Source organism: Athene noctua, chromosome 4 (assembly GCF_965140245.1).
Source record: "Athene noctua chromosome 4, bAthNoc1.hap1.1, whole genome shotgun sequence".
In the NCBI taxonomy this organism is placed as follows: domain Eukaryota; kingdom Metazoa; phylum Chordata; class Aves; order Strigiformes; family Strigidae; genus Athene; species Athene noctua.
In genome coordinates, this window is record NC_134040.1 from 53582278 (window position 1) to 53596886 (window position 14609).

The 14609-nt window shown below is 43.9% G+C and overlaps 1 protein-coding gene across 19 annotated transcripts in view; it reads left to right on the plus strand.

Moving 5' to 3' along the window:
* The first annotated feature begins 342 nt into the window (after window positions 1–342).
* Window positions 343–14609, plus strand: part of ADGRL3 (adhesion G protein-coupled receptor L3) — a 529795-nt gene continuing 515528 nt past the window's right edge. For 17 of the 19 annotated variants that reach the window (XM_074905383.1, XM_074905367.1, XM_074905377.1 and 14 more), the window contains exon 1: window positions 343–873. The gene's annotated coding sequence lies outside the window, so the exon portion shown is untranslated. Of the gene's footprint in view, window positions 1036–14609 lie in introns of all 19 variants that reach the window. The other 2 variants (XM_074905366.1, XM_074905365.1) reach the window with 1 other exon arrangement.

The window sequence follows — 14609 nt, forward strand, 5'->3', positions numbered from 1 at the left end:
TTCCGCGCCCGCGGAGCTGCACACCCCCCACACCCCCCCCCTTCCCGTCCGCCCGCGCCCAGCCGCGCTGGGGCTGGCGTTCTCCGCAGCGGGAGGAGGAGGAGGAAGAGGAGGAAGGATCTGGGGTGCCGGCGGAGCCCGGGGGGCTGAGGACCACCCGCCTCTCTGCGCGGGCGCCTTTGTGTCCCCCAGCCCCGGCGGAGCGAGGGGCCGCGGGCAGGGGAGCGGATGCAAGGAGCGGCTGGTGCTGGAGGGGGAAGAGGGAAAGGGGGATGGTGGAAGATTTCTCTCCCTTTTTTTTTTTTTTTTTTTTTTTTTTTTGGTGGTCTCTTCGGCAGCGGCTGTTCCTCCTCAGCAGCAGCGGCAGCAGCAGCGGCAGCAGCAGCACAGGCAATGACTCTGCCGCATACGAATCGCCCGGCCGGTGGTGCCGGCTCCGGAGACATCGCCTTGCTCTGAAGTTGCCCACCTGGAGGAGGTAAATCGGAGCGGGGCTTTGGTCCAGAGGTGTCGGCGACGACGGGGGAGAGGAGGGAGCGATCGCCTCCCCCATTCCCACACACCCTCCGTCCTCCGGGAGGGAGCCCGTGTAGCAGAAGAACACGGCAGAAAAGGAGAGACTTTTTCTTCTTCCTATTTTTGTTCCCTTTTTAATTATTATTATTTTTTAAAAAGATTTTTGCTTCCTTGAGGGACGTTCCCAGCGTTTCATCCCCCGCTTTTTCTCCTGGCTGGGGGCTTCGGTACTGTGGCCAGGTCTGCTTCCTACCCCCACCCCTGGTTTTAATGGCTGGATTGTGGCAGCAGCTCCCTGCTGCAGGTTCTTGAGGAACTGATGGGGACTTGCATCTCAGGAGCCGGAGGTGACTAAAGGTAACTAACCACCCAACGGATGGATGCTCTCCCGCCTGGCCGGCAGTCACATCCTTGCCCGGTTGCGTTGGGCTGAAGGGTGCCGGCCGCCCTGGGCGCACGCTTGGATTGAATAATTTCGTAATAAGGATAGTTTCCCTTCAGGGGGGCAGGATCCTCCAGGTAACGGGGGAGCGTCTCTCTGGGTCTGCATGCTGGCGGGAGGGGACGGACAGTGGGGACAAGGGGTGTGCTGCTGGTTGGGAAATGCCGTGTGGGCTCCAGCCGGGTTTGGCTGTGGACAGCGAGGGTGGTGAAGGCAGTGGGGAGGTGGAGGAGACCTGGTAGGTTTTGTTCTCGCTCTCCCTTCTGTTTTTCTGTGAAAGGCACCACGTTGGACTGGTGGGTTTGCTGGTGTTACACTGAGAAATTCCTGAGTTTCGTGTGTGTGTTCTTCCCGCCCCCCCCCGCGCCGTTCTCGTGCCCACCCCTTCACGGATCTGTGTTTCTGTTTAATTGCTGGAGGGTGCCTCGACAAGCAATCGTTTTCCTGGATAGCAGGAGGCAGAGGGTGGGCAGGGGGCATGGGTGGGGATGTTCCCGAAGTGGGGGGTGCATTGGGGGTTGCGTGTGTGTGGACATGGGGTGGTAGGGTGAAGGTCTGCATCCAGCCCAGTGGCCCCGAGTTACAGGTAGGCTCGAGCTTCTGTTTCCCTTGCAGCCGGAGAGGGAAATGTATGGTCCAGGTAGATGCATTGCTAGAGATGCTCAGACCTTCCCACCTCCTGCCTGTAAGATTGCGTTTGCCGGCTCTAACAGTACAGGGCTGGCGTTCGCCAGAGGGATTTTTGAGCAAGAGGGCCGGTACGTATGCTTGGAGGAAGAAAACAGCTTTTCTTAATGCCTTTTTTCTTTTTTAAACCCTTGGTTTATTTGCTTGCTTAATTGTTTATTTGCGTTCTGCTTGCAATCGTCTTTTGACTGTTTAACTTGGAAATACGGTTATAAGGCTGATGATCGCTCCCTGCCATGAGCCAGAGAACAGCCCTTTTCGTTTCCCAGTCTACAGAGCCTACCTCGAGCTGGTGCGCTTCATTGCTAATGAAGATGTAGGTACGGTGCCCCAGAAATGTGCCCTGGCTACCTGGGGGATTATATTCAAGGACTGAGTTTGATCAGCAGCGTTCTGTCCAGAGTTGTCCATAGAAACAACGCAGTCCCCCTGATGCATTTAGTCAGCTTTTTTCCACCCTTTCCGCTACAGACAGGCAGATGTTTAATTTGTAGGAAGGATGGCGAGGTAGGAAGGGAGCCTGTCTTTCATTCCCTTTCTTGATAGGCATGTGATTCTTCTCTGCGGTAGTTAAAACAACTTGTATATGGCCAAAAGCAATGGATTGTTGTCTGCTTGTCACTGTAGCATTCATTGCTTTAGCCAAAACAACCCATGTCTTGCTGTATTTACTTTCCTGTTTAGATCACTCATTAGGAGGTATTAGCATTTCTACTCTCCCAGTCCTGGTTCCAGGCAGCTAGCTGCTTAGGAGGAGGCTGAGATGCAGGAAAAAAAAAGGGTGAAAATGCCATCTGTGTCTTGATATAAGGCAGATAGGTAGTCTGCTAGTTGTGGTTTCTTTCTATATTATAGTACTGATTGTTCCAGAGCGTTGGAGCAAGATTTTCAAAGCTGACAAAACCCCCAAATCTTCCCTGGAGTTAAAAATAAATAAATTCCATTTTCGTTGTGGAATGCCATCTCTTAAAGAGACTCTTTAAGCAGCCAGTGCTGCCTGCTTGGTATTGAGTAGTAGTGTGTGCTTTGTAGAGCTCATTTATCATAATTTCCAGGGGGTTGCGATATTAACAGGCTTCTACTGCGTATTCATTAGGAAAAATCCTTCCATGCTTTACCCATGGGGGTAAACCAGGTGTTGCAGGTTAAAACAGGCTGCTGTCAAAAAGTCTGCAGTTGTCACTTAAGAATACCAGACCAGGAAGGGAGAAAATTTGCGGACCCGTGCTGATGTTGGGTGACAAAGTTCAGTCTAGGGTTCCACTGTGAAGCCGTATTTTTTTCTAAAGGTAAAACAACTGCTCTCAGAACGCAGGAGACAGTCCCCCTTGTTGTGGTTGAGACTGCTCCTGTTCCAGCTCCTTAAGAGTACTTTTTCCTTATTTAGCCTTGGTTTACTATAAAGTGACTGTTGTCGCTGTAGCAGAAAATGAAGTGGTACAGATTTCTGGTGTGTCTGTTTCCAAAAGGACTGAAGTTTTTATAAAGCTGGTCTTGGCCTGTAAGTTCTGTATGATTTTTATTATTCAATAAAATATGAATTTTCCCTTTTCTTCTGGGGGCTGTTAGGAGGGGATATGTTTAATTTTACATTTAATTCCAGAGCAAGCTAAATGGCAGTGCAGATTGATGACAGTGAAAACACCGAGTCCTGCTTTGAGGGAGAATGAGATTTTAATGGTATGTATTAAGTTTAAGGCTAGCAAGTCCTCTCGGATGTTTTGCTTGACAGAAGTAGGATCTGGGTTTTTCTCGGCACCCTCCGGGGATGCTGGAGCAGCTAATGTAGTTAGCTAGTCTAGGAAATTTGTCCCCAGGCACCTGCTGGGTTGATCCCCCTGCTTTGTTTGCCGCAGCCAGTGCTCGGCTGCACATCCCACAGCTTGGGATGCCATGGGGGCCGCATCCCTCCCCGCCGGGGGTGATGTGGTGGAGGTGCTTGACGTGCCTATCCTGGAGTTACACGCAGAAAAGATTTTTTTTTTTTTTTTTTTTTTTTTTCCCTCCCAGAAAACAAATTGCCCTGCCTGTCGTTGTGAAAACGAAGCCTGAAAACGAAGCCGGTACCCTTTGCTAGCCAGGAGGGAAACGCGAGCAGGTTTGTAGGTGAAGATGCAGGCACGTGCATCGAGTTGATGAGCTGGGTGTCTGTGTGCTGCCCAGCATCACAGGGCTGTTATAAAAATAAATAAAGATTTAGAGGCAGGTGGACCGAATCATTGGCCAGGTCTGGAGAGGAGTATGCATGACCTTTAGCTTTGGTCAACGCATTGGTTGGAGGGCCTGATGCTGTTGTCAGGTTTTTCACATTCAGAGCATGAGCATATGCATCATCAACATGAGTAAATGAGATGCACATAGGAGAGTGAAGTCTTTGTAAATGGAGTAATCCCGGGAACAGGTGATTTATTATTACATATTTTAATACTAATAGTGTTGGGACTGGTGTAGATTGACTAGGAAACGATTTCATGCATGACACAATATAAAGGATGGGCTGAAGATTGATGCAGGAGATGGAATTCAAGAAGCAAGAATGGATCCGGGAAAAGCTAAAACATGGAGGATGGGCATGAGGCTTTTTATGCTTTAATTTTTTTTTTAAATTATGTTATTTGGAGTTTGTGGAAACAGCCCAATGTTGTGATCGGAGTGATTTTGATAAAACTTATTACTGCAGAGAGATTTGGATGAACAATTTAGGAATTATTATTTCGGAGCAGTGATGATCTGTTATGAGCTAGGCATCACAGTACTGATGTATTGCTTGGGATAATACTGAGACACCAGGACAACCCTGCAAAATAAAGAAGTGTTTTCCTGCCACTTTTGATGGTGGGCTGCTTATTGGGATGGGATGCCATTGGTGAGCATTGAAGTTCTGAAGAGATGTTTACCATAGTTTGTGTAGACTCCCTAGTTCTTCCCTGATGGTCCCATTCTTATTCAACAGATGCCCTCCTGATGGGATGTAAATACTAGAAATGCACCACGATGTGAAATTTTGGGTGTCCATACACAATTCAGTCTCTGCTATGTCTATAGGCAATGCTTTCCAGTGTCTGTAGGATGGGGAGCTAGAAAATGTGTCATTTGTAACAGTCCACTCTGCCCTGGGGTATTTGTAGGAGCATAACTGTCCTGGGCAAGGCAGTCTGGCATACTGCCCTCTGACTGTGTCATTTCCTGGGGTTCACATCTGCCTTAGCAAATCTTTGTCACAATCCTCACTAGCACTTAATATAGATCCCTGCTTGGGACGTGTTTGAATATGTCATCATTTTTGTAGGTGCTGAGATGCTCCAGCGCTCCCTGAATCATCTCCAGGTCAGAGGAAGCACCCAGAGCAGGCTGCTGAAGTCAAAGAAGGAGGAGCTTGCTTTTAAGCATGTACTTTTATTTCTTGGCTACTTTAATGTCAAGGAAACCACCTCCTACTCAAATCTGATGTGTTTCTGTCTAAGATGTTATCCCATTGCCTGTTTTTAGCTTTCAAGTTTGTGGTGTAATACTTGCTTTACGTTCCTCACTAGATAATCTCTACAGTGAGCAGTCGGAAATGCATGTGTCTCCTGGGTGCAAGCTAAGCGTTCATTTTTAAGATGACGTCGCTAAGGACACCTTGACACTATAACTTTTACTTCAGCAGTCTTTTCAGAGAGCCTTCTGATTTTGCCTTCTAATTTTGCCTATAAGGCAAATCAGTCATTGCACCAAGCATCTCTAGCTATAGCAAGGTAGCTAGTCTTTTCAGGCAGTAAAAAATTTTAATTGTGTTCTGGACCATTATTTTACTTACTAAGCAGTGCTCAATGTGGAATTTTTCCCTAGTCTGTCTGAAACCTCCTCTGGCAGAGAAATAAGGACTAAACAATTTTTAAATGGCCTTTTCCTTTCTGTTTGTTTTTTTTTTTTTCTTTTTTTTTCCGCCCATTTTAAACTTTTCATCTCTACTTCTTCAGGCCCACTCCTGTCCAGGGGGAGTTATCACTGTATCTGCAGCGGGGTTCCTGCTGTAGCCAGTGGAGTGCTTCTGTTGGCTTCCCTGTGAGGGAAAGATGCTCAAGAATCTCAGGTGTGGTATCTTCTCAAAAGATGCTCGAGTCTCAGATGTGGTATCTTTCCAAAAAGATTCCCGTGCTTCAGCATCATGTTTCTGCTAATTGTAAATGCCAGAGGTGGCATTTCAGGCTGAACAAAGCTCTGTATGCAGGTGAAGACTTGAAATCTGTGCACACTTCTAAAATCTGCTTATGAAAACAGTTGAAAACTAAAATCAAGACATTTCCATTTGAGACTTGACAGCTTTCAGTTTCAAGGGTCATGAAATAGATACCATTCTGAAGGAAGCAAAAAAGTGTTTGGAAGCAGTCCTAATTGGGCAATATGAAGTTATATATTTCATTGAAATGCTTAATAGTAATAAACTTTTACAGAGTATCCATTGATATATGGTCTCATACTATCAGAATTTTTTTTTTTTTTAAAAGCGCCTTCGTCAACATGTGAGTAATTACATAGGAATTATTTCAGTGGTTACAAACATAATTCTTCAGCAGTCTGTAGCACAACGCCAATTCATTGCAGTGGATACCTGACAGGGAACAGCTTTGAAAGACTTCGTACGATGTTTTGAGTAGGTTGGACCATAGCTTTGCTGCTATTAATTGTAATAGCTTTACTGACTTGATTGCAGTTGCATTGATTTATACCAGGTAAGGTAATTGATTTTGAACTTTGCAACGGAGTTATGTGTTTCTAAAACTTACAGTGAAATGTCATAAATAGAAAGGATCAACGTAAATGTTTTCTTACAGCAATGCAAAGTTAAAATGAAGTGAAATAGAACTCTGCTTTTGTAGAAGTGGTGCTTAAAATGGTATTGTGAATTGCCCTACTATAAGGTCCTGCCCAAAGGTGCCAGTGCTGTTCTGAAAAGAGATCTGGTCTAAACCTGGCACCTTCGGATAAAACTCTTAAGTGGTTTTACACCAGTGACAAGTAGTTTGATTGTAACAGGTGGTGCATACAATGCATATAGGTTTTTACAGTAAGTCCCTTTCCCCCTCTGTGGGAACCAAGAATCTAGTTAGAGGTGAGGACCCTGAATTAATGGACACTGTTTAAAGAGAGGTAGAAACATTCTGACTAATGCAGTCTCAGCACATCCATTTATTATACGCAGACACACATATGGACTTACAAATATAATGATTTGGGGAATGGACAGAGTTTGGTGGGTTGGTTGTTTTTTTTTTTTTTTCAAACTCAGTGAAGTGAAAAACGAGTTACCTAAGAATTGCACCTAAACCCAAAGCGTCTACCTGCATCTCTGTCTGTGTGTGCACATACATGGGTTTTGTTTGTGAAATGATGATGCAGATGCATAGAGTTTTTTCATTTCTATTGCTGAAAAAACTTCTTTCCCTATTAATACTTTCGGATTCTATTTTGAGTTCTTGATATATAGGTGCAGTGATGGACAATAACAACAAAATACTTGTCAGTGGGCCTGCAGTTTTAAAATGTTAACTGAGATCCTTGGTTAGTAGTCCAACATCAAAATAAACCAGCCACATTTTCAGATATGCTGAGCAACCACGCGTTTTATCGGAGTTGGTGCTGGTCCTTGCTTACTTGCTGTAGTAGCCTGTTCCCATTCTGAAGTTGCTGATCCCAAGCCTGCCTTAATGAGAATTTTTTTCACTGCCCTCAGAGTGCAGAAGAGAGTGTCACTGTGTTGCTGAAGTGCTGTTTGCAGCTTTCTTTGGGGATGTCAATATTTTCCTTCAAGCGAGGAGCAGGGCTATGTTAGAGAGAAGTACTCTGGCTGGCTTTGGGCTGATGTAGGTTTAGATGGGCAATTTAGCTCAATAGAGCCCAGCACCAGGAGTTGCAGAGCTACTGACATTGTTGGGTTTTTTTGTTTTTTTTGTTTTTTTTAACGTACCTGGTGTGTTGTGTTGGAGGACACCTGGAGGAAAGGGAAGCATTAAGCAGAAGCGACACCCCCGGTCTGTTTAATGGGTGGGTCTTGCTGTTTACAAGCCCTGCAGAGGCACTGCGCTGCCTTACTATTCAGCGCCATGTCGCAAACCAAGCCTTGGCTTAAACCCGTGAGAATAGGGGAGGGACCTGAGCCCAGTTTTTGATGTTCTGCATGGGTGGGTATCCTGAATACTGAAATGCATTCCAGTGACAGCTGACCCTGTAAGGAGATTTTCAATAGCTCTCAGGGGCTTTTTATTTTCTTTTTTTTCTCCCTTCCTCCTCCCCCCTTTTTTTCTTTTTTTTTTTAATGCCTATTCCAAAGACTGCTGGGGGAAAGTGTAAAAAAAAAAAAAAAAAAAAAAAGCACTCATCATAGCTATCTCTTTGAATAGGTTTTACTGTTGGAAAGAGTTGAGGAAAATTTCAGAGATCATGTTAACTCCTTTTCTTTCACACTGCCTTCATGTGTGTTACTGACTGACACGTCATCATTTCGAAATGGCTCAGATTCCTGTCACTTCAAAGGGGACAGGTTTTTGTTGTTTTGTTGGGGTTTTTTTTCAGCAAGATGTATGCTGCAGGTTTTGTATTCAGCAATATCTGCCATGTAATACGAATCTGTATTTGCTACTTCTGTCTGTGTGTTTTGCATCTTTTGGTTTGGTTTTCTCTTTTCTCCTCCGTCCTTTTTTTCCACAGTAATAAAAGGCTTTTGGATTCTGTTCTGAGTGACTTTTTATGTTAAGGCTATCTGGAGCTACACAAAACTAGACGATAATCCTGTAGTAGATGGCTTATCCAGAGAACAGCCGTTCATGTTTCCAGCACACCACAGATTACTATATTGGACATTGCACCTCAGCTTAACCTTGTTGGAACTGTCTGTGTGTGGGATCTAAAATGTTATTCCTATGGATTTAGGATATTGCAATAAAGGCCTTTAATCATTTGGAAATGTGGTTGTATATATCCTGCTTCCTTCCAAGGGAAATTACAATGTGACTACTGCACTTGCAGCTCCCACAGCACAGACTTCTTCAGAAAAATGTAATTTTGGATTATTTTTAGTGGATACAGGTGTGTGGAGTGGCTGTGTGTCTTCTTTTTTTCCCCTCTCCTTTCCTTTTTTTATTTTTTGAAAGAAGGACAGTAATACTACAATGGCTGCTTTATTTGGTACGACTCCAAAATGATGCATGTCTCTGTGTAAAATTCATCCTGATAGGTATTTGAAATATAGCGATTACGCTGCATAGAGTGATAACTTGTGACCTTTTGACAAGTGATCCGCAATTACAATTGTAATGCAGTTTATAGATCTCCTTAAGTAGGTCACCAATTTGCAATGAGTCTTTCTAAAGTCTGTGTGATGCATTTTGATTGTGGGAGTGGGGAGTGCTTTTCCGTATACCATCACCAGTTTTCCAAAGGAAGGCTAGAGCGTGGCAAGGGAATTATACCTGTGCAAGTACCCTTGTTTTGATGAGAAATGTGGGTGTACATCACTGTGTGAGGGTATTCCCACATGAGCAGCTCTGTGTTTGCAGTGAAGTTGAGACGCTGGGTAGAAGTTGAGCACCTGTAGAAAGATGTTGGCTAGTAGACTCAAGCAGTTGTTTAAGCCAGCCTAAACTAAGAAGTTGCAATTTTTCTGTTCAGGGGGAGTATCTGGACCTCCACAGTGTCTGCACAGTGTTAGAACGAGATGTGGTGGGGAACATATCTAAGAGCTGCCTCGCTGTTTGTCTCCTCCAGCTTTGGGAGCAGCAGATGGGGGGTTGTCTTCTCCAATGCCTTTACGCTTGATCACTCCCTCATCCTGTGCAAGCGAAGGGCAGACCAGCATAACCCATGGGCCAGGCTGTAAGGGTGAGGATGCCAGCTTTTGTTTGACCATTTTCAAGCTGCAGGCCTGAGCACAGCGAGGGTCCGGGGTTCCTCCCAAGTTCATGTAATTTGAGGGCAAAGCCTGTTCCAGCAGCAGTCTTTGTGGTAAAGGTGGCAACTTCAAGAAATAAATAAAAATTAATAGCCAAAGTAATAGGCAAGTTACTGAAGAATATCATGGAAGTCTGGTCTGTAGTAATGTAGGTGTATTTTGCAGTAGTGGTAACAAAATGCTGTTTCTTTGAGCTGGTTTCTCCTCTTATTACTGTAATAAAATAAATGACAAAGCGTATGTTGACCTAGGGGTGCCAAGTCCTCCTCTAATTTCTAACTCAGATAGGTCTCTGCTGGGTTGCAGTAGGAGCTCTAGTCAATCATCAAGCAGATAATCATGTGTTGTGGTTGGGGTTTTTTTTGTTTTTTTTTTGTAAATCACTTTTCCTTTTATACTGTAGACATTTGTGTGGGTGGTTCCTCGTTGACCACAAAGATGCGTTTTTTGTTGTCTTTCATTTACATTCTCTATTGAATTAGCAGTTTTGTCTGTCACACTTGGGTGGGATCCTGCAATGATTTAATTTAAAATGAAAGAGAGATGTCTTCATTTTAGGGAAAGCCATGGCTAAGTGGTGAGAGTAAGCAGGTCTAGCCTTTATCAGAAACCCTAATTAGAAGAAATCCCATGTACGGTTGACCTTGACTATTGAGACAACCCTCAAAGAAGAAAGAGCACTAAAAATTAGTATGCTGCCGGTGCTGCACTTTTATTATTTGACGTTATTAAGCAAACTCGGTGTGTATTTCTTTTTTGAAACGTTTGATTAAATATGTGATCTTATCTTCGTGAAATGGCCCGCTGGGCTGCAGACAGTGGTGTTCAGAAATGAAATTTGTTTAGAGCCTCTGAACAGACATTTATTCAATGAGACCTTTCTTGAGTAATAGATGTGACAGTGAGATAGCTGTGCAACATGTTTTGGGGTTTGGGGGTTTTTTTTGGTGGTGGGTTTTGGGTTTTATTTGGTGTAGGGAGTTGCAGTGTGATCAGGGAGAGAAGATAATGCAAGTGCACAGGAATGAGAATAGGATGTATATGTAGGGAAATTGTCATATGTTGATGTATATACGTTGGGAAATTGTGAATTGTCATCAGAGCCTGATTCTGCAAAGAGTTATTTTTGGGCCAAGCTTTGCATGCTTCAGGAGCTCCCTGTTGGCATTTTGTGAAAATAATAAAAAACCCCCAACACCCCACAAACAAAAATCTGCAAACAACAAATCAGAGAAGCATTGTAGTTGACTCTTGGGGTCAGTGCTGATGTCCTTAAGCAGATCTTTGGTTTATAATAGTCCCATCAAATCAGTGAGACTAAGAGGAAGAGGCCAGTCCATGCATAAGGAAGGCAGGCTTCATCAGAGAGTGTTCTCCTCTGCTGTTGTGTCCAGCGATGAGAAAATGTGAAATGTAAGTAAATATTCTCGTCTTCCTTGTTTTTTTCATTGGAAGCACAGTGCTTTCTTATTAGGCACAGCTACCATGGGGAACCTCCACCAGGGAAAAAATACTCTAAATGGGACTTCTGGTTTTGAAGCAGAATCAGAGATGTAATGACATATATGTTTTTCCAGCGAAACAGTCAACTTCATTATTGTTTTCCATACAGCTCACAAGGTTAAGATTTCATTGAATGTGTGGACTGCACAGGATTTTCAGCTGTTGACGCACAATTACATGCCTTGCTTTTCCCAAGATGAAGCTGAGAAGGAACACAAATACCTGAATATTTTATTTTTTTTTCCAATAGTAGACTTATAACAATATACTGTGGTGATCTCTGAGGGCAAGAGATGTGAATTTTCTGAGCGGTTTAGTCTTCCCTTGTAAAAGGGCCTTTCTTTATATAGAAAGTTTGCTTTTGAATGAGAGGAGTCCCAGAGTGCCTTTGCTGTAAAACTGCTTTTTGATCAATCCTCATCTGCCTTGCTGCTCCCCTACATTCCTGCATTGTACAGCAGCTGTCTTTACATTAGGTTAGTTGGTGATTAAGTGATTTATCCTTCTAGAGGTAAAACCAAAACCTTCCCATGCAGGAGTTGGGAGATGTGAGCTCTATGCCTTAATGAAATACTGAAGTGCCAGTTTAGGAGACCTCCAGCATTTGATGCTCCAGCTGCTCATCTCCGCTGCTCTTTGGTTAATGTGATTATTTTTCTTAAAAGCTATATGGCTCGTGGAACTTTTTGATAACTTTTAATTACAGAGACATTTTTCTTTCCTGGTGCACAGCTAATCCCACAAGATGCCAAATGTAGGTTTGAGAGGCTGGGTGTAAAGTACGGGAATTCATGTGTCTGGGAGCCCTGGGTATTTTGCCATGATGCTTGCATGAGCTTGAGGGATAATTTATGCTTGTGAGGTGATTTATGAATGTGGTATACTGAGGAGTACAGCCTGTAAACATGTAGTTTACAGTCATATTTTAAGGGGCTTTTCCATAGATCTGCAGCTGGATATGAGTTGTCTTCGTAGCCCAGACAGCAAGCCCAGAGCCATGGGTCAAAGACCAGCAGACATGATCCTCTTGAGCATTCTAGGTGGTGTCCCAAGGGCTGAGGTGTGGTGCTGAGGGTGGTGAAGCTGCCTGCTGTGAAATCATACCTGGGATGGTGGTGGGCAGCAGGGAAGGGTAGGGGCTAGTAGATCCACATTTCTAACCGCCTTGTTTGTTGCACAAGGATGACAGGTGTCCTTGGCTCTGGCATGGGCTCAGTGAGATACTCAGACAGGCCATGCCTCATCTGGGTACCTGCATGCAAGCTAGGTTATAATCCAGCCTTCAAAAACCCCCAAGTGTTTAAAAATTGTCCTTTATGCAGATGAAACTTGCACATGAAAGCACAGCCTGCTGGAAGAAGTAATGGTCCCATTATGATCTAGTTAAACTAGAAGTCGGTCAGGAAAATGAAGATGGAAAATTCACTGGACTGAAGTCTACTTGACATCTGTTCTTCTACAGAAATAACTTGGTCTAAGTAACTCCATAGGTAGTGGTTTCTGAGCTGAGTCTGGTAAATTTGTTTCTGAACTGGGAGTGGTAACTTGGCATTTTTTTTTTCTTCTTTGTATGTAAATGCTGCAGAGCTATAGCATTTCACCTAAATTTAAACTTTTTATGGGACTCTGAAATGAGAAGAAAAATCTATCACAGATAAATTTCTAGAGTGGCTGTTTAAAAAGGGAGGTAGCATTTTTTTACTAGTGTTCTGTTGCTCCTAAAGCTAAGCCAATGTTTTTAATTAAAAAAAATTACTTGCCGCACATGCTGTGTGTGCTGATTGGGTCGGTGCACACTGTGGAGGCACCACTGATGCTTCACTTCCTGAGAGATGTGGTGGCCTTTGGCAAAGGTTCATGGGAAGAGTGCTGCTCCTGTACCAAGAGATATTTTATGGTCTCATTTCCCTGTCTGGAAGTCACCCGTGCAGAACTTGAGGACTTTGTGCAGTTGTGTGGGCTTTGGGGCTGCAGTTCCTGCTGAAGGTCCCACATGTGCCAGCACTTCAGGGGCAAAAACTAATGCTACACAAATGCCATAAGGAAGGGAATGGTTCTCCTTACAACATCACCCTAGGACTCAAGGGGAACCATCTGGCCAGGCATTACGCAAAACCCATGAGAAGAACATAGTGCCCATGCTGGAGCAGCACAAGGTGTCTTGCTGCAGTGTATCCTAGTTACTCCACTTGGCAATGTTATTGACTTCCTACTCCTGCTGAATTTTTGCCGGATTTTGTGTAATATGCCTAATTTGAGGCATGTTAGGGAGCAAGGTACTAGTCACAACCATGCAGTTGAACTTGTGTGTGTGTGATGTAATAAGGTTCAAAGGTGGTTGTGTAATTTTGTTATGTTTTCAGCCTCCTTGCTAACTTTCTGATGATTGAGGACAGAAATGAGGATCCTTTTGTGCCCTGATGAATTTCTTCGTTTCCAGCAAAGCAGGCGCTGATGCCTGGCTATTCCAGCCTTTTCCCAGCTGGACTCCTACTCTCTTCACTTCCATTTCCAGACTCATTGCGTCAGACATACAGGGTATGTAAAGATGATCTATGTGGATCTATTGATGCTATTGTAACAATGAGCAATTATTTAAATTAAGCTAGCGGACATCTTTCATCAAAAGGGCAAGATAAAATAATAACAGGAGTGCCACTTTGTTTAATGCAGGTCTGTGGTCTTGGTACAGAGATCGCAGCAGCTGGCTGATACTTCATCATCTGGGAAGACCTGCTGGGAGCCACAAATCAATCATGTCATGATACCTTGATGTTGCCTTGCAATGTTTGCACTGTGATGTTCAGTGGTAGGTGTTGATGTTACACCGTGACAAAAAAGGTACTGGCGTGTGCTAATGGAGGAGGATGAGCAGATAGCCTTGTGGTTGCCTCCATTTTCTGGCTGCAACAAGCTTATGAAGGGAGGGGTTGAGTTGGTTTTTTTCTTCCCTTTTGCGTTTTCTCACTGCCTTGTATATCGGTTCTCATTTACATTTTAGGATATCAGGCCAATGAAAAATGTATTTCCTGTTTTTTCATAATTGGTATGATTTTCATGTCCTTGTACTGCTCTTGTCAGATAAGTGTATAGCGAAGAGGCAGGTTTTGCTTTTAAATCGAGAAGAAACAATCTTCCCTTCTTAATTTAGCTTTGGCCAATGCTCTGAAATCTTCGAAGTGATATGGAAATGTCCCTTAGTTTGCGTGCTTGGCTGAAGGCCAGCAGAGGTTTTCTTGTGTGGGCTTGCTTTGTTTGTTTTCCTCAAAAACTGTGTGTTGATTCAGGCCAGTTGCTGCTGATACAGTCTTTGGATATAGTGTTTGTAGCTAATTAAAAATAGCTGCTAATTGAGAGCTGAATGTTATGGACTTGAATTTTCCTGCACGTTAGCTTGGATCAGAGTTTTCCTGGAAAAGTAAAGAGGGATTCTGCTTGAAGAGGCTTGCAAAGATCTGCTTTGTTCAATTTGGAGACGCATTTGAAAAGTAATTTAGTGGTGACTCATAATATTGCTAAAATATGTGGGAA